The sequence below is a fragment of the Quercus robur genome, chromosome 6, assembly GCF_932294415.1.
Source record: "Quercus robur chromosome 6, dhQueRobu3.1, whole genome shotgun sequence".
NCBI classification, from domain to species: Eukaryota; Viridiplantae; Streptophyta; class Magnoliopsida; order Fagales; family Fagaceae; genus Quercus; species Quercus robur.
Window position 1 is genome coordinate 40986300 of NC_065539.1, and position 17604 is coordinate 41003903.

Sequence of the window (17604 nt, forward strand, 5' to 3'; positions counted from 1 at the left end):
TCAGGTTTTAGTTTTATTTGGAAAACAACGAGATAATTTGGACAATATAATGAAGAACAGTTTAGACAGTTGAAGGAGATGGTCTTTGTGCAGTTTTCTTTCACTATTTATAAATATTTTGCTTAACAACTTAGCAAAAAAGTATTATGTCTTTGTTATATGATGTTCCTAAATGCTTGAGTAATTGTTTTTAGGGTGTACAAATATTTTATACTGCTCTTCATTAGTGGATTTTTCAAGATTTTTAAGAAAAGAAATTTTCAACTTTGTGTTTTAGTTATTTATTTATCTATTAATTCACACATTGGATTAGGTTATGACAGTATTTATACAATAATTCTTCTTTTTGAAAAAATATTTTGGTACTTTTTTCCCCTTTGGAATTGTACTCTTGGATATATATATATATATATATATATATATATTTTAATTATTAAGGAAAACTAGTTACAATCATCATGTATAAAACTATAACCAATACTTTTATGTGGGATCAGCCACCTATTTCAATTGTGTGACTTTAAAACCTTATCAAAAATTTTGAATTTGATTATGCATTGAATATTTGACTTGATTACATCACATTTCATATGTTTTACATATTCGGAGGAGTTTGACTTTGAATTTGAATTATGCTTTTAATTAATAGTTTTTGTTGTTGACATAAATTTGGGGGGGGGGGGGGGGAATTAAATTATAATGCCCTATTTTGTGTTGTTATCAAGTTTTAGTTTATTTGGAAAACAACGGGATAATTTGGACAATATCATAAAGAATAGTTTAGGCAATTGAAGGAGATAATCTTTGTGCAGTTTTCAAACACTATTTATAAATAATCTGTTTAACAACTTAGTAACAAATTATTATGTCTTTGTTATGTGATGTTCCTAGATACTTTTAATGAATGGTGTTTGTTGTTGACCTGATTTGGGGGAAAATCATATTATAATGCCCTATTTTGTGTTGTTGTTAGGTTTTAATTTATTTGGAAAAAACATAGGGATAATTTGGACAATATAATGAAGAACATTTTAGGCAATTGAACGAAATGGTTCTTGTGCAGTTTCCTTTCACTATTTATATATATTCTGTTCAACAACTTAGCAACAAATTATTATGTCTTTCTTATATAATTTTCCTAAATGCTTGAGTAATTTTTTTTAGTATTTACAAATATTTTATATTGCTCTTCATCGTCATTATCTCATTAGTGTATTTTTTGAGATTTTTAAGAAAAGGAAATTTCAACTTTGTGTTTTAAATTATTTATTTATCTATTAATTCACATGTTGGATTAGATTATGACAACATTTACACAATAATTCTTCCTTTTTCAAAAAAATTTGGTACTTTTTTCCCCTATGGAATTGTACTGATTTTGTTTTTTTAATTATTAAGCAAAAATAATTAGAATCATCATGTAAAAAGCTATAACCAATACTTTTACTTGGGATCAACCACCTATTTCCATTGTGTGACTTTAAAGCCTTATTAAAAATTTTGAATTTGATCATGCATTGGATATTTGACTTGATTGCATCACATTTGATATGTTTTACATATTCAGAGGAATTTAACTTTGAATTATGCTTTTAATGCATAGTGTTTGTTGTTGACCTAATTTGGGTGGAAATCATATTATAATGCCCTATTTTGTGTTGTTATCAAGTTTTAGTTTATTTGGAAAGCAACGGGATAATTTGGACAATATGATAAAGAACAATTTAGGTAATTGAAGGAGATAGTCTTTGTGCAGTTTTCTTTCACTATTTATAAATAATCTGTTTAACAACTTAGTAACAAATTATTATGTCTTTGTTACGTGATGTTTCTAGATACTTTTAATGAATGGTGTTTGTTGTTGACTTGATTTGGGGAAAAATCATATTATAATGCCCTATTTTGTGGTGTTGTCAGGTTTTGGTTTATTTAAAAAACAACGGGATAATTTGGACAATATAATGAAAAATAGTTTAGGCAGTTGAAGGAGATGGTCTTTGTGCAGTTTTCTTTCACTATTTATAAATATTCTGTTTAGCAACTTAGAAACAAATTAGTATGTCTTTGTTATATAATATTCCTAAATGCTTGAGTAATTTTTTTTTTAGTATTTACAAATATTTTATATTGCTCTTCATCATCATTATCTCATTAGTGTATTTTTTGAGATTTTTAAGAAAAGGAAATTTCAACTTTGTGTTTTAAATAATTTATTTATCTATTAATTCACATGTTGGATTAGATTATGACAATATTTACACAATAATTCTTCTTTTTTCAAAAACAAATTGGTACTTTTTTCCCCTTTGGAATTATATTCTTGGTTTTTTTTTTTAATTATTAAGGAAAAATAGCTAGAATCATCATGTATACAGCTATAACCAATACTTTTACTTGGGATTAGCTACCTATTTCTATTGTGTGACTTTCAAGCCTTATTAAAAATTTTGAATTTGATTATGCATTGGATATTTGACTTGATTACATCACATTTAATATGTTTTACATATTCAAAGGAGTTCGACTTTGAATTATGCTTTTAATGCATAGTGTTTGTTGTTGACCTAATTTGGGGCGAAATCATATTATAATGCCCTATTTTGTGTTGTTATCAAGTTTTAGTTTATTTGAAAAACAGCAGGATAATTTGACAATATGATGAAGAACAGTTTAGGCAATTGAAGGAGATAGTCTTTGTGCAATTTTCTTTCACTATTTATAAATAATTTTTTCAACAACTTAGTAACAAATTATTATGTCTTTGTTATGTGATGTTCCTAGATACTTTTAATGAATGGTGTTTGTTGTTGACCTGATTTGGGGGGAAATCATAATATAATACCCTATTTTGTGTTGTTGTCAGGTTTTAGTTTATTTAAAAAACAACAGGATAATTTAGACAATATAATGAAGAACAATTTAGGTAGTTGAAGGAGATGGTCTTTGTGCAGTTTCCTTTCACTATTTATACATATTTTGTTTAACAAGTAAGCAACAAATTATTATATCTTTGTTATATGATGTTCCTAAATGCTTGAGTAATTGTTTTTAACGTTTACAAATATTTTATGTAGGGCCCGAAGTCTGAGGTCCCAGCCCACTTTACATTCAGGGCCTAAAGCCCAGGCCGAGGAGCCCTATTGCCGAGGACGATCTCACGCTCAACACCTCACAAAACGCCTGAAGAAAAGGACAGACTCAGTACAGGGGCAGGACAAGGGAGAAAGCTGCCAGCACCGCAATATGGAGCCCCGCACCTGACAGGCCCATACTCCATACCATGCTATTTAACCTTTCCCAACCACCCCCAACCACTCGGATGTATGGATTGATAGGACGAGTCTATACCTAAAAAAGCAAAACTTACACGTGGACACGAGAGGGGAAATAAAAACTAGTATAAAAGGGAAAGAAAGCCAAAGGGGGATAAGAAAAAATCCTACGAAAAGGAGAATGAGAGGGATATGATACTCCTTGGACTAAGTCCGAGGACTCAAACCCTCCGAGCTAACCGATGTGAGGCTTAGCTATTCAGGCCAAACCTACCTTCGTATGAGCTTCCATGAAAATCACGACTAGACCACCGTCCAACGACCAAGGTCCAGCCTTTCAAGCCCACTCTCTACAAATTATATTGTTCGGGCCCATTACCTACGAACCCAATGTTATCCTTAGGTCGTTAAAAATCGTGTCCCTACATTTTATATTGCTCTTCATCGTCATTATCTCATTAGTGTATTTTTTGAGATTTTTAAGAAAAGGAAATTTCAACTTTGTGTTTTAAATTATTTATTTATCTATTAATTCACATGTTGGATTAGATTATGATAGTATTTACACAATAATTCTTCTTTTTTCAAAAATATTTTGGTACTTTTTTCCCCTTTGGAATTGTACTCTTGGTTTTTTTTTTTTTTTTTAAATTATTAAGGAAAAATAGTTACAATCATCATGTATAAAGCTATAACCAATAATTTTACTTAGGATCAGCCACCTATTTCTATTGTGTGACTTTAAGGCCTTATTAAAAATTTTGAATTTGATTATGGATTGGATATTTGACTTGATTACATCACATTTAATATGTTTTACACATTCAAAGGATTTTGACTTTGAATTATGTTTTTAATGAATAGTGCTTGTTGTTGACCTAATTTGGGGGAAAATCATATTATAATGCCCTATTTTGTGTTGTTGTAAGGTTTTAGTTTATTTGGAAAACAACTGGATAATTTGGACAATATGATGAAGAACAATTTAGGCTTTTTTTTTTTTTTTTTGGGAGAAACAATTTAGGCAATTGAAGGAGATAGTCTTTGTGTAGTTTTTTCTTTCACTATTTATAAATAATCTATTTAACAACTTCGTAACAAATTATTATGTCTTTGTTATGTGATGTTCTTAGATACTTTTAATGAATGGTGTTTTTTGTTGACTTGATTTGGGGGAAAATCATATTATAATGCCCTATTTTGTGTTGTTGTTAGGTTTTAGTTTATTTGGAAAACAACAGGATAATTTGGACAATATAATGAAGAACAGTTTAGGCAGTTGAAGGAGATGGGCTTTGTGCAGTTTTCTTTCACTATTTATAAGTATTCTATTTAACAACTTAGGAACAAATTATTATGGTTTTGTTATATGATGTTCCTAAATGCTTGAGTAATTGTTTTGAGTGTTTACAAATATTTTATATTGCTCTTCATTGTCATTATCTCATTAGTGTATTTTTTGAGATATTTAAGAAAATAAAATTTCAACTTTGTGTTTTAAATTATTTATTTATCTATTAATTCACATGTTGGATTAGATTATGACAGTATTTACACAATTATTCTTCTTTTTTTTAAAAAAAAATTTGGTACTTTTTTCCCCTTTGGAACTATACTTCTTTTCTCTCTTTTTTTTAATTATTAAGGAAAAATAGTTACAATCATTATGTATAAAGCCTAATCAAAGTTAGATATGACTCTTAGGAACTTAGAAACACAATAAAGTACTTGCATGCCTAGGAGAAGTGAAACATAAAGTCTGATTCATCCTAGGAGACACTAAATAAAGACTATTTGACTTTATTAATAATAAAAATGTTTTAAAATAATGGGCTATTATTCTGATCTTCAAGAAAAACTTTTAGGCCAAACTAACATCACATTGGGCTTGCTGAATCTTGGGACACTTCGATGTCATACTCCCCTGCTTGAAAAGGACTTGCCCCCATAGCTACTCCACCCCAACACATTCAGCCGCCATAGACCAACCTACAAAAAGAAATCATCAAATTGATTTTGAATTTTTCACTACTTTCTTGGTTCTATTAACAAAGTTATTATCACACTTGAGATAGACCTATCAATAATAAATAAATAAAGCCAAAAAATTCACAAAAATTAATCAAAAATCTTAGAGACCCTAAGAAGCAAAGTTGACAGCAAACCAGGAATAAACTAAAACTATTATAAAAAATGAATAGACCAAAACAATCATTAAATTTTTATTTTTTTTTTAAATGCTTACCTACAACCATACAACCAATGGCATCAAACACCATCTACAAATTTGAACAAAATTAGTAAGCTGCAACACCATTTGCAAATCCAAAACCCACAAACATTAACACCACCACAAATAAAATAGAAGAAATAAAATCAAAATGGAGAGGAAGAGAAAAGAATCAATCCAGGTGTGAAGTGAAAGAAGAGTGAAGAAAAAGAAAAGAAGAAAGATGGAAGAGTGGAGATAAGGGAGAGAGAGAGGAAAAAAAAACAAACAAACAAAACAAAAGAGAAAGGCCATAAACTACTTCAAAAGGGACCAGTAGTTTGGCTAGTGGATCAATTATAAGCAAACGTGGCTTGGGCCAAAAGAAGATCCCACTGTCTAATGTTCTTCCCCACAAAGCTTCTTAAAAGATTTTCCAAACCTTGATTCACAAATTCAATTTGTTCATCTGTTTGTGGATGGTAAGAAAAGCTAAATTGTAGTGTAGTTCCAAGCTTCCTCTAAAGAGTACACCAGAAATGACTAACAAATTTTGAATCATGATTAGAAGTGATAGTTTTTGGAACACAATGAAGCTTGACTATTTCTCTGAAATACAAATCAGCAATAGAAGATGCATCTGTAGTTTTGTTACAAGGAACAAAATGAGCCATCTTTAAAAATCGATCAACCACCACCATAATAGAATCTTTGTTTCTTTGAGTTTGAGGCAAACGCAAAACAAAGTCTAAGCTGACATTTTCCCATGGAGCCTTGGGAACTGGTAATGGTGTGTAAAACCCGATGTTCTGACTGTGACTCTTAGCAATTTGGCAGGTTCTACAGCTTCTCACAAGAGACATAACATATGGGTCAACTTGGGCCAATAGAAATTTTCTTGCACAAGAGCCAAAGTTTTGTCTCTTCCAAAGTATCCAGCAAGACCTCGATCCCCTATGAGCTTCTTGAATAATTGTTCTCCTTAAAAAACATTGAGGAATGCACAATCTATGGTCTTTGAATAGATCAAAACCTTCTTACTATAAGAAATAATTAACAGAACCCTTGGAACAATCTTCCCACACATCACCAAAATTTGGATCATCATTATACAACTCCTTGAGAACTTCAAAACCTAACACCTAGACCTCCATAGTGTTTAGCAAATAATGTCTTCTACTCAAGGCATCTGCCACTTTATTCAACTTTCCAGACTTGTGTTTGATAGAAAAATAATAGGATTGAAGAAATTCAACCCATTTAGCATGTCAACTGTTGAGTTTCTGCTGACTATTCAAATACTTCAAAGCTTCATTATTAGAATGAAGTAGAAACTCATTTGGAAGGAGATAATGACTCCAATGATCCAAGGCACGAATAATGGCATAGAATTCTTTATCATAAATAGAATACTTTTTCTTGCATTCATTCAGTTTTTAACTAAAGAAAGCAATAGGCTTACCTTCTTGGCTGAGCACAACACCAATTCCCACACCTGAAGCATCACAATCAACTTTGAACAATTTGTTGAAATCTAGCCAAAATTGGAGCTTCTGTCACCTTCTTCTTGAGCAGCTCAAAACTCTTTTGAGCTTCTTCATTCCACTGAAACTTTCTTGCCTTTAAACATTCAGTAACAAGGGCAATAAGGCTGCTGAAGTTTTTGATAAAACGCCAATAAAAGGAAGCAAGCTCATGAAAACTTCTAACATCATGGAGAGACTTTGACACGGCCCAACTAAGTATAGCCTTAATTCTTCTTGGATCCATTTTTGATTCCATCACCCAAAACAAACTAGCTTAAGAACACAAGGTTGTTAGTTAGGAAATGACACTTCTAATTTATAGCCCAAAATTAGTGGAGAGACTATGATTACTTCTATGGTTAGTGCAATAGGAGGTCCAATGTCGTTAATTGTAAGTGGGTGTTTAGGTGGGAGTGGGGTGTTGTGAGAGTGGCTTTGGAAATGGTTCCTACTTCAATAAATATGCTCGACAGCGATATTCCCCAAGGCACTGCCAGGCATACAAGAGATGGTGTCCCCAAGTGCCTTTCTTCTTGCTCGGGATATGGTTCGCCGAGCAAGGCCCAAGCGGCGAAACAAGGTGCGTGCTAATTGAGATTATCTACTCCTTAGGCTTTTGGGCAATATGAGGCCTAGGATTGTGGCTTTTGTGGGCTCGGGCTGGGGCCTTAGGTAGAAAGAGGTTGATGCCATGGGCCACACTGTTGAGTCAGGATCTAAGGCCCACCTGGGCCTGGGTATCACAATGCGGTACAACATCTATCCATAGCCTTTAAGTCATTCCAACTCAAATATACATATGAGATTCTCCAAACTAAGAGGGGTGTCCTTTAGCTTCAACCCATCAACTAAACAAGTCTAATCCTAACATGTCGTCCCATCTCACCCTAACCCATATGAGTTAGCTACAACCAACCAAGAGGGCTTGCGGTTTTGATTTTGAGTGACAATGACTTGTGATTTGGATGTAAAGGGCAGTGGTCGTCATTGGTTTTGTGAGGGTTGTGATTGGATCTGGGTCATTGATAGTTTGAAATTTTTGGGGTCAGAGATTTTGTGTTGGGTTTATGAAGATGTGTGACTGGTATTTTTCCAAAGGGGTGAAGCTAGGAAGAACCTTTTATGGGGTTTAAGAGTTTTGATTTGATGGGTGTAGGAACCAAGTACAAGACTTCTGGGCCTTAGATCACTTGGGCTCACAATTTATTTGTAGTGGGCTTAAGGATTTCCTACAATGGGTCGTTCTCGGCAGAGAGACTCAAAGCAACACTCAGTTGATACTCTCTCCTTGACTGTTTTCTCTCAATTTTTCTGAACCCTTTCTTCTCCCAACTTTCTTCTATTTATAGCCAAGGTTAGTGGGGAGATTATGATTACAGCCACCGTTAGTGCTACTGAAGGTCCAATATTATCTTATTAAAGTGGATGTTTAGGTGAGAGGGCGGTGCAGCATTTATAATCTTGGAACTTGGCTCCATCTTGACAGATTATGTTCGGCAACTCAGTTCCCTGTGAATATCGCATTTTTCCAGGAACAATTCATATATTTGACCGGTAACGTTTGACCGATCACCTCTTGGAATTCAATACTCTACGCTTGTTTGTACATTAAGGAAGCTCCAAGAAGGGCGCAGGATAACTGGACCTTTCTGCTGGGCCTGTGCCCAAGGCCGGTATGGGACTGGGCCCAGGGCCTGTGTGGGACTGGGCCCAGGGCCTGTATGGTCCTAGGATCTCGGTGCCGTACAATAGCCCCCCCTTGATTCATACTCGGTCGCCGAGAAGAATCAAGGAACTGTCTGGGCCTTTTGACCTCGGGAATCTTCTAGCCTGGGATTTATGACTGTTACTTCTTATTAATATTCATCTCAAAAGACGCGCCGTTTCGCGGCGCCAGGCGCAGTCGTCATTATTGCCTGACGGTTCGTGGACCGAAGCGGCGCGCAAATCGGTTACGTTTGGCATTCGCTGGATCGCTCGTAAATTGTGCCCATTTATTGCTTGAGTAAACGTTTCTTCTTCCCCCATTTCTTTTTGGCTTTATAAATAGTCCCTCTCTGAACACCATTCCATTTTTCCTTCGCCTCTGATCTTTAGTGCTTACTCTCTGCCGACCACATTTCTGTGCGCTTGCTTGCTCAGTGTTCTTTTCCTCCTTAGAACCCAAAGTAAGTTTTTCTTCCCCTTCCTGTCCCTTCAGCTCTATTTCTTTGAGTTCACTTTTGTAGTTTTAGACTTTATAGATGGGTTACTCTTACCTTCTAGAATCCCCGGCTGCTTTGGCCACCTTTAGGAGTAAATTTAACATTCCCGATGACGTGGATGTGGCTTACTGCCATGAGAGTGATATGGAACTCCACCGAGGGCAGGGTACAGCCTTCTTTCCTTTGATGTCCATTTTAGAAGGTGGGGTCAGGTTCCCCGTAGATCCCCTCTTGATAAACACACTCACTTACTATGGGCTGTGCCCTGACCAGCTTCCCCCCAATTTTTACCGGGTAGTTAGTTGTGTCAGTAAGTTGAACCACACCTTTAACTTACAGTTAGACCACCACGACATTAACCAAATGTACAGCCTCTGTGGGAGCAAAGCCACCAATTATTACCTAAAGACAAGGGATGCTCGGGTACGGCTGATATCATGCCTACCTGACTCGAACAGGAACTCCGCTGGGGAGTTCGTCAGGGTGCGCGGCAATTGGTTTGCCGGGGAGATCCCTTGCCCCCTTACACGGCGTGAAGTGGGTTCGTACCATCCCCTTCATATAATTGCTTTCCTCCGCCTCTTCTTTTCTTCTTATTGGAGTAAAAAAATTTTATTGTTAGAGACTAATGCGCCACCTGTTCTTTTGCAGACGGCAAAGTGTTTGTTCAGGACCTCAGAGCCTTCCACGCCAAGGATTTAAACTTCGTCCTCCGTTCCAAGATATATGTGCATTGGGACGGACAACTCCAGGCCTCGCACTTAATCCTCGGAGTGGAGCTGGTTTATTCTACTTGGCAGCCTTTCAAGCAGGCACTGATAGTTGACAGCCCCCTGCTATCATACATAGACGTCCGGTACGTAAACTTTTTGCCGCCGAAGCTTACAACCGGGGAAGCGAGGGAATTTAGTCGGCGGTTTACTTGCGCGGACGAGCTAGCCCCTTTGCGAGACGAATCCGCAGAAAAAGCATCCCGGCGTCTCAGGGAGATAGCCCACGAAGCCATACAGCAAGGAGACCAAGCGCAAGGGCAGCCCATTCCCGAGAATCCAGCCGCCGTGCCTCAACAACAAGTGACAGAAGCGGCTGCCTTGCTAGCTGAAGCTATCCAACCTAGTGGAAGGATGGTATCAAGGAAGGTGATGTCAATAAAACGGTTCGTGCCAAGTGCCCGGCAACCCAATCAGCCCCCGCCTTCCCAAGGCCGGGGTCAAGTGCCTCAGCCCCCACCCTCCTCACAGGCCGGACGTGCCCAAAAGAAACAAAAAGTTACCGATCAACCTTCCACGGGCCCGGGAGACGCCACTGTCCGGACTCCTCCCCGACCAACAGGTGGAATCGTTATCCACAAGCCGCCAATCGAAGCTGGCACGGGGGGCGCGTCCTCCTCCCAAGTGGCCCCAGCATGGAAGCCAAAGTTCCTTTTGGACGGCAAGCCATTGCCCTCAACCGCCTGTGTTCGGATGTGGGAGAAGGGCGAGGGCGGCCGTATTGCCCAAACTTTGGCCGAAGCTCTCCTACTTCCCGAGGACGTGCATGCTTTTGAGGAGGGGTCCGAGGAGTCTGTGGGGCGCCGGTTAGAGTGGCACGTCATTGCGGTAATTCTTTTGTCTATCTACTCCTTCATATAGATTTCCTTTTGCTTCTTTTCTAACCTTCGTGCTTGCTAGGCCGCTCAAATGGCTCACATTGTGGCTGCCCGGGCACGGGAGCTTGCCGAGGAAAACGAGCACGAGAAGGGGGCGCGGGAAGTCAGCAGTTAAAACGGCTAAGGAAAAGCTGAAAGCTGCTAAGTCTGCTGAGAAGAAGGCTGCTGCTGCGGAGAAGAACCGGGCATTGGCCGAACAGAGGTATGCGGAGCTCCTGACCAAGCAGAATGAGACGGAAGTCAAATTAGCCGAAGCCATCAGCCTTAACACTTCCAACGCCGATGAGATAGCCGATCTCAGGGCAGGCTTGGTGGCCGCGGAACAAAAGTGGTATGACGTAGGTTTTGCTGATGCCGAAAATTCCGCAGAGCTGGTGGTGGCTCGGGCTCGGAATATGGGTTTCGAGGCCGGGTGGTTTGCCGCTCTCCAGGCAATGGGAGTTCCTGAAGATTCGCAGCTGAGAGACCCCAGCCAAATTCCATTTCCGAACCCTGTACCTGCCGTCCAGGACGCCCCGGCTGCTATTGACGAGGAGGAGACGGCCAGTATGAGGGAGCTGGTTGAGCAAATCGATTCTCACACCGAGCCCGAGGAAATGGAGGCCACCAGTATCCCGACTGTGCAGGAGCTTCTCAGTGAGGACCCGCCTTTCCCTCTGACCGTCCAGTAGGAAGTGACACCGCCGACCCAACCTCCCAGCTGATTTTACTTTTATTTACTAGCTTATTTTTAATTTGTTGGTTTTATTTGCCTATGTCACCGGGATGTGGTGACTGAACAATTGCCTTATTTTGCTGGTTTTATTTGCCTACGTCACCGGGATGTGGTGACTGAACAATTGCCTTATTTTGCTGGTTTTATTTGCCTACGTCACCGGGATGTGGTGACTGAACAATTGCCTTTATTTGTTTAATTAGCAGACCGTTTTCTTTTCCCATTTCAATTTGTTGAATGAATTTATATCTATTTGTGTGTTTTGCTTGAATTATGCCAGTGCTATGGCCGCTTAATAGAATGGTACCCCCGAAAACCTATTGTGCGGCGCTTTGGGTAATTTGAAAGCGCTAATGGACTTAGTATTTGCAAAAGAGTTAGGTTTTCTTCAGGCTTTAGTATAACCGAGAATCGTGTTTTCGTCCTTAGAGTATTCGCTTGTAAGGTTCCCACCTGTTCGGAGATTTGAGTTTAACCGAGAATCAGGTTTCTGTCCTTAGGGATTTGTTTGTAAGGTTTCCACCTGCTCGGCGATTTTGATCGAGCCGAAGGTCAGGTTTTTGTCCTTAGAGATTTATTTGTAAGGTTTCCACCTGCTCGGCGATTTTGATCGGGCCGAGGGTCAGGTTTCTGTCCTTAGAGATTTATTTGTAAGGTTTCCACCTGCTCGGCGATTTTGATCGAGCCGAGGGTCAGGTTTCTGTCCTTAGAGATTTATTTGTAAGGTTTCCACCTGCTCAGCGATTTTGATCGAGCCGAGGGTCAGGTTTCTGTCCTTGGAGATTTATTTGTAAGGTTTCCACCTGCTCGGCGATTTGGATCGAGCCGAGAGTCAGGTTTCTGTCCTTAGAGATTTATTTGTAAGGTTTCCACCTGCTCGGCGATTTGGATCGAGCCGAGAGTCAGGTTTCTGTCCTTGGAGATTTATTTGTAAGGTTTCCACCTGCTCGGCGATTTGGATCGAGCCGAGAGTCAGGTTTCTGTCCTTGGAGATTTGTTTGTAAGGTTTCCACCTGCTCGGCGATTTTGATCGAGTCGAGGGTCAGGTTTCTGTCCTTAGAGATTTGTTTGCAATTCTCTAGGTGTTCGGTTACGGAATCAAAAACAGCATATAAAAAAAAAAAAAAAAAAAAAAAAAAAAAAAAAAAAACGTTCATCATGCTCTTAATTTCAATGAAATACAAGTTCTGGCTTACACGGACGATCATGCATAGAATTTCTTCAAGTTGTTGGCGTTCCATGGTCGGGGGAGCGGCCTCTCGTCAAGGTCCTCCAAGTAGTAGGCCCCTGCACCCGCAATGGCTGTGACTCTGTATGGCCCCTCCCAGGTTTGAGCAAGCTTCCCTGCAGCCACGTCCCGCATGTTCCCCACTACCCTTCTTAACACTAGTTCCCCGGCACCGAATTCCCTCCCCCTTACATTTTGGTTGTATCTTTGGGCCAACTTCTACTGATACTCGGCGAGCCGTACAGTCGCGGCTTCCCTGCATTCTTCTAGCCAATCCAAATGCTCCATCATCAGGTCGGCGTTCTGGACGGGGTCAAACCCGGTGACCCTTGCACTGCATAAGCTCACCTCGGTTGGTATCACTGCTTCTGCTCCGTATGTCAGAGAAAACGGGGTTTCCCCCGTGGATCTCCTAGGGGTCGTGCGGTAAGCCCACAATACACTGGGTAGCTCCTCCGCCCATCTTCCTTTCGCCCCATCCAACCTTCTCTTGAGCCCGTTCAAAATAGTCTTGCTTACTGCTTCAGCTTGGCCGTTGCTTTGTGGGTATGCCGGGGTTGAATACTTGTTCCTGATGCCGAGCTTGCTGCAGAAGGTCCGAAAAGCATTGCTGTCGAACTGTAGCCCATTGTCTGTTACAAGCAAATTCGGCACCCCAAACCTTGTAACTATGTTTTTCCATACAAACTTCTTCACGTCCGTATCCCGGATATTAGCCAAGGCTTCGGCTTCAGCCCACTTCGTAAAGTAATCTACAGCTACCAATACAAAACGACGGTTCCCCGTTGCTCGGGGGAATGGCCCGAGGATGTCAAGCCCCCATTGTGTGAACGGCCACGGGCTGCTGACAGGGTTTAGGTGTCCTGCAGGCTGATGGATCATTAGGGCGTGCTTTTGACACTGTTCGCAGCTCCAAGCGTATTCAGCGGCATCCTTCTGCATCTGTGGCCACCAAAACCCCTGTGTCATCGCTCTGTGTGCTAAAGATCGTCCCCCAGCATGCCCGCCACACACTCCTTCATGTAGCTCGGTCAGAAGCTCTTTGACTTTTTCAGGATGTAGGCACAAGAGGTAAGGGCCTGCGAAGGATCTTCGGTACAACTTTCGATCCGCAGAGGGCCAGTATCGGGGAGCCATCCGGCGAATCTTGTTGGCCTCGGCCTCATCCTCTAGAACTTTATCTTCGGCAAGGAAGTCTATGATTGGGTTCATCCAACACGGACCAGCCACTGCTACCTGCGCGATTTCTACTCCGGCCTGGTCGGGAACACTCTTCACATAGACGCTTGGCTCCCTTATAAGTTCTATCGTGATAAGTCGCAGCATGTCCTCGGTGGCCGATGAGGCTAACGTGGCAAGAGAGTCAACGTGCTTGTTTTGTGACCGAGCCACCTGGGATATCTTTACCGTTCCAAACTGACCGATAATCTGTTTTGCCGTACTTAGGTAAGCTTTCATTCGGGGGTCCCGAGCCTCGAAGTCCCCCGTGATCTGATAAACGACCAGCCGAGAGTCCGAGTAAATCTCAACATCCTTCGCGCCCAGATGCAATACGGCCCTCAATTCGGCCAGTAGGGCCTCATACTCGGCTTCATTGTTCGAGGCTTTGAACCCCAATCTGAAGGAGTGTTCCAGTCGTATACCCTCAGGGGTGATTATGACAATGCCAGCCCCGGCCCCCATAGCATTTGATGCGCCGTCCACAAATACCCTCCACGGGCGAATCTCCGCACTACAGATTACCTTGCCTCCGTTCTTGGGTGTGAATTCTGCGATGAAATCAGCGAGAACCTGTCCCTTCACCGAGCTTCTAGGTCGGTATCTTATGTCAAACGATCCCAACAGAGTCCCCCATTTGGCAATCCGACCTGTGAAGTCCGATCTCTTTAACAGTGACTGCAAAGGATACTCGGTGAGGACAAACACCGTGTGTGCCTGGAAGTAATGTGGCAACTTCCTCGTGGCGTGCACCAGGGCTAAAACTAACTTCTCAAGGGGCAAGTACCTTGTCTCGGCGTCTACTAAGGTTTTGCTCACGTAATACACTGGCATTTGTACTCCCCGGTCCCTTAGTAACATAGCACTTACGGCATGTTCGGTGACTGCAAGGTACATGAACAGATCCTCCCCGGGCTCCGGGGCCGTCAACCTCGACGCCTCCGCCAAGTATTCCTTTAGCTCTCGAAAAGCCTCATCACAGCTCTCGTCCCATCGAAACCCCTTCCACTTTTTCAGAAGTTGATAAAACGGCCGGCAGCGATCGGCAAACTTGGAGATAAATCGGTTCAGGGCGGCTAACATTCCAGTGAGCACTTGCACCTCTTTAGGATTGCTTGGTGGTTTGAGGCGGTTCACGGCCTTTATTTGGTCGGGGTTAGTTTCTATTCCCCGAGTAGAGATCAGATATCCCAGGAACTTACCAGCCCCCACTCCGAAAGTGCACTTCTCGGCATTCAGGCGCAATTTATGCCGTCGTAGTATCTCGAATACTCCCCGGAGGTCTTCGGTGTGCTGTGACTCGATTCTGCTTTTTACCACCATGTCGTCGATATAAACTTCAACCATGCATCCAATCTTTTCTCGGAACATTCTCGTCATCATTCGCTGATACGTGGCCCCGGCGTTCTTCAATCCAAACGACATGACCTCGTAGTGATAGTTTGCGTTCGGGGAGATAAATGCTATCTTTTCTCAGTCTTCGGGCGCTAAGGCAATCTGGTGGTAGCCCTGGAAGGCATCTAGGAAGCTCATCCTCGGGTGCCCGTATGTTGCATCTACTAACTGATCAATCTTGGGCATCGGGAATGGGTCTTTGGGACATGCCTTGTTCAAGTCTGTAAAGTCCACACAAACTCTCCATTTGCCGTTCTTCTTCTTCACCACGACAGTGTTTGCCAACCACTTCGGGAAGAATATCTCCTTTATGACTCCGGCCTCCCTCAGCCGCTGTACCTCCAGGTTTACTGCATCGACGTGTTCTTTTGACGCTCTTCTTGGTTTCTACTTCTTCGGGGGGAATAATGGATCCACATTGAGTCTGTGGACAATGAATTCGGGATCTACGCCGGGCACTTCATACGGGTTCCATGCGAAGACATCTATGTTCTGCAACAGGAACAACAACATCTCTACCCTTTCCCGGTCATTCATGCTTGTACCTATCTGGAAATATCTGTCACTATCTGGAAGAATTCTTACCTTCAGCACCTCCTCGACAACGTCCGCCCCAGTTTCCCGGGGTTTCTGTAATTGCTATGCAGTCTCTTTCTCGGCGTGCTCAGCTTCACCGAGCTGTTCCTTTTCCCACCTGACCGCGGCTACAAGGCATTGCTTCGCCACCTGTTGGTTCCCCCTTACCTCTGCAACTCCATACTCAGTAGGAAATTTTACTTTCACGTGAAGGGTGGACGGAACAGCCCCCATGGCGTGAATCCACGGCCTCCCCAGGATTGCGGTGTAAGGTGCGAATGATCGGACTACTATGAATGTAACTATAACTCCCTTGCCTTCCATGTCCACTGGGAGAGAGATTTGCCCCTCGGGAATCACAACTCTCCCGTCAAACGAGACCAATGGCGTGTCATACTTCACCAAATCCTGGGTCTTTAACCCGAGCCCTTCGAAGAGGTCCGAGTACATGACGTCAGCCCCGCTACCTTGATCAATCATCACCCTCTTCACCAAGAATCCGCCTATCCGGGCTGTCACCACCAAAGCATCGTCGTGAGGTTGGATCGTCCCTTCCAAATCATCTTCTCCGAACGAGATGGCCAGCCGTCCAACTTTCTTTTTCTTCTTGGATGATTCTCCCTCCGTGCAAGCCACTGTCATTACCCTTTTTGCCGCTGCTGCTCTTCTTGGTGCGGCATGGATGACGTCGATTACCCCCAGGGGTGGTGGAAGGGGGTTCCTTTTCTGTTGGGCGCCCTGCCCGGATTCTCGGTCAATGGAATCTGCTACAAACTCTTTCAGGTGCCCTGCCTTCACTAGCTGTCCGAGATGATCTTTTAATACCCTACACTGCTCGGTGGTGTGCCCCTTGTCTCTATGATAGATGCAGTATAGGTTTTGGTTCCTCCGAGATGGGTCGCCCCCCATTTTGTTCGGTCATCTGAAGAATGGCTCGTTCCTGACCCGTTCCAAGATTTTATGCACGGGCTCTTTAAACACCACATTAACCCCTTCGATTTGCACCTCTGGTTCCTGCATTCTGAAGTCTCTTTTTGGCTTTGGCGGCAAAATGCTTTGCCGAGATCTCCCCGCAAAAGGAGCTTTCCCCCTGCTTTGCAGCCGGTCATCCTCCAGGCGTTTGTACTCCTCTATGCGTCTCATCAGTTGCCTCATGTCCTCCGGGGGTCTTCTCATCAGCGACTCCCGCAATTCAGAATCTTCGGGGAGCCCCATCCTGAAGGTGCTTGCCGCAATTTTCTCGTTTCCTCCACCAATCTCGTTGTAGAGTTCCCAGTATCGGCTGGCATAACTCCGAAGGGTTTCCCCGACCCTCATTTTCATGGAAAGCAATGCGTCGACCGGCTGTTGCACTCGGCTGCATGTTACGAACCTGCTGCCGAATTCCTGAATCAGCTCGGCGAAACTGTGTATAGAACCTTTCCGCAACCCATTGAACCATCTCAGTGCGGTAGAGCCGAGACTAGAGGGGAATACTTTACACATCAATGCATCGTTGTGCGCATGCAAAGACATCATGTGGATGTAATGGCTGACATGTTCCACGGGGTCCGTCCTCCCCTCATACGAATTGAATGGCGGTCGCGTGAATCTACTCGGCAGCGGGGCCCGTT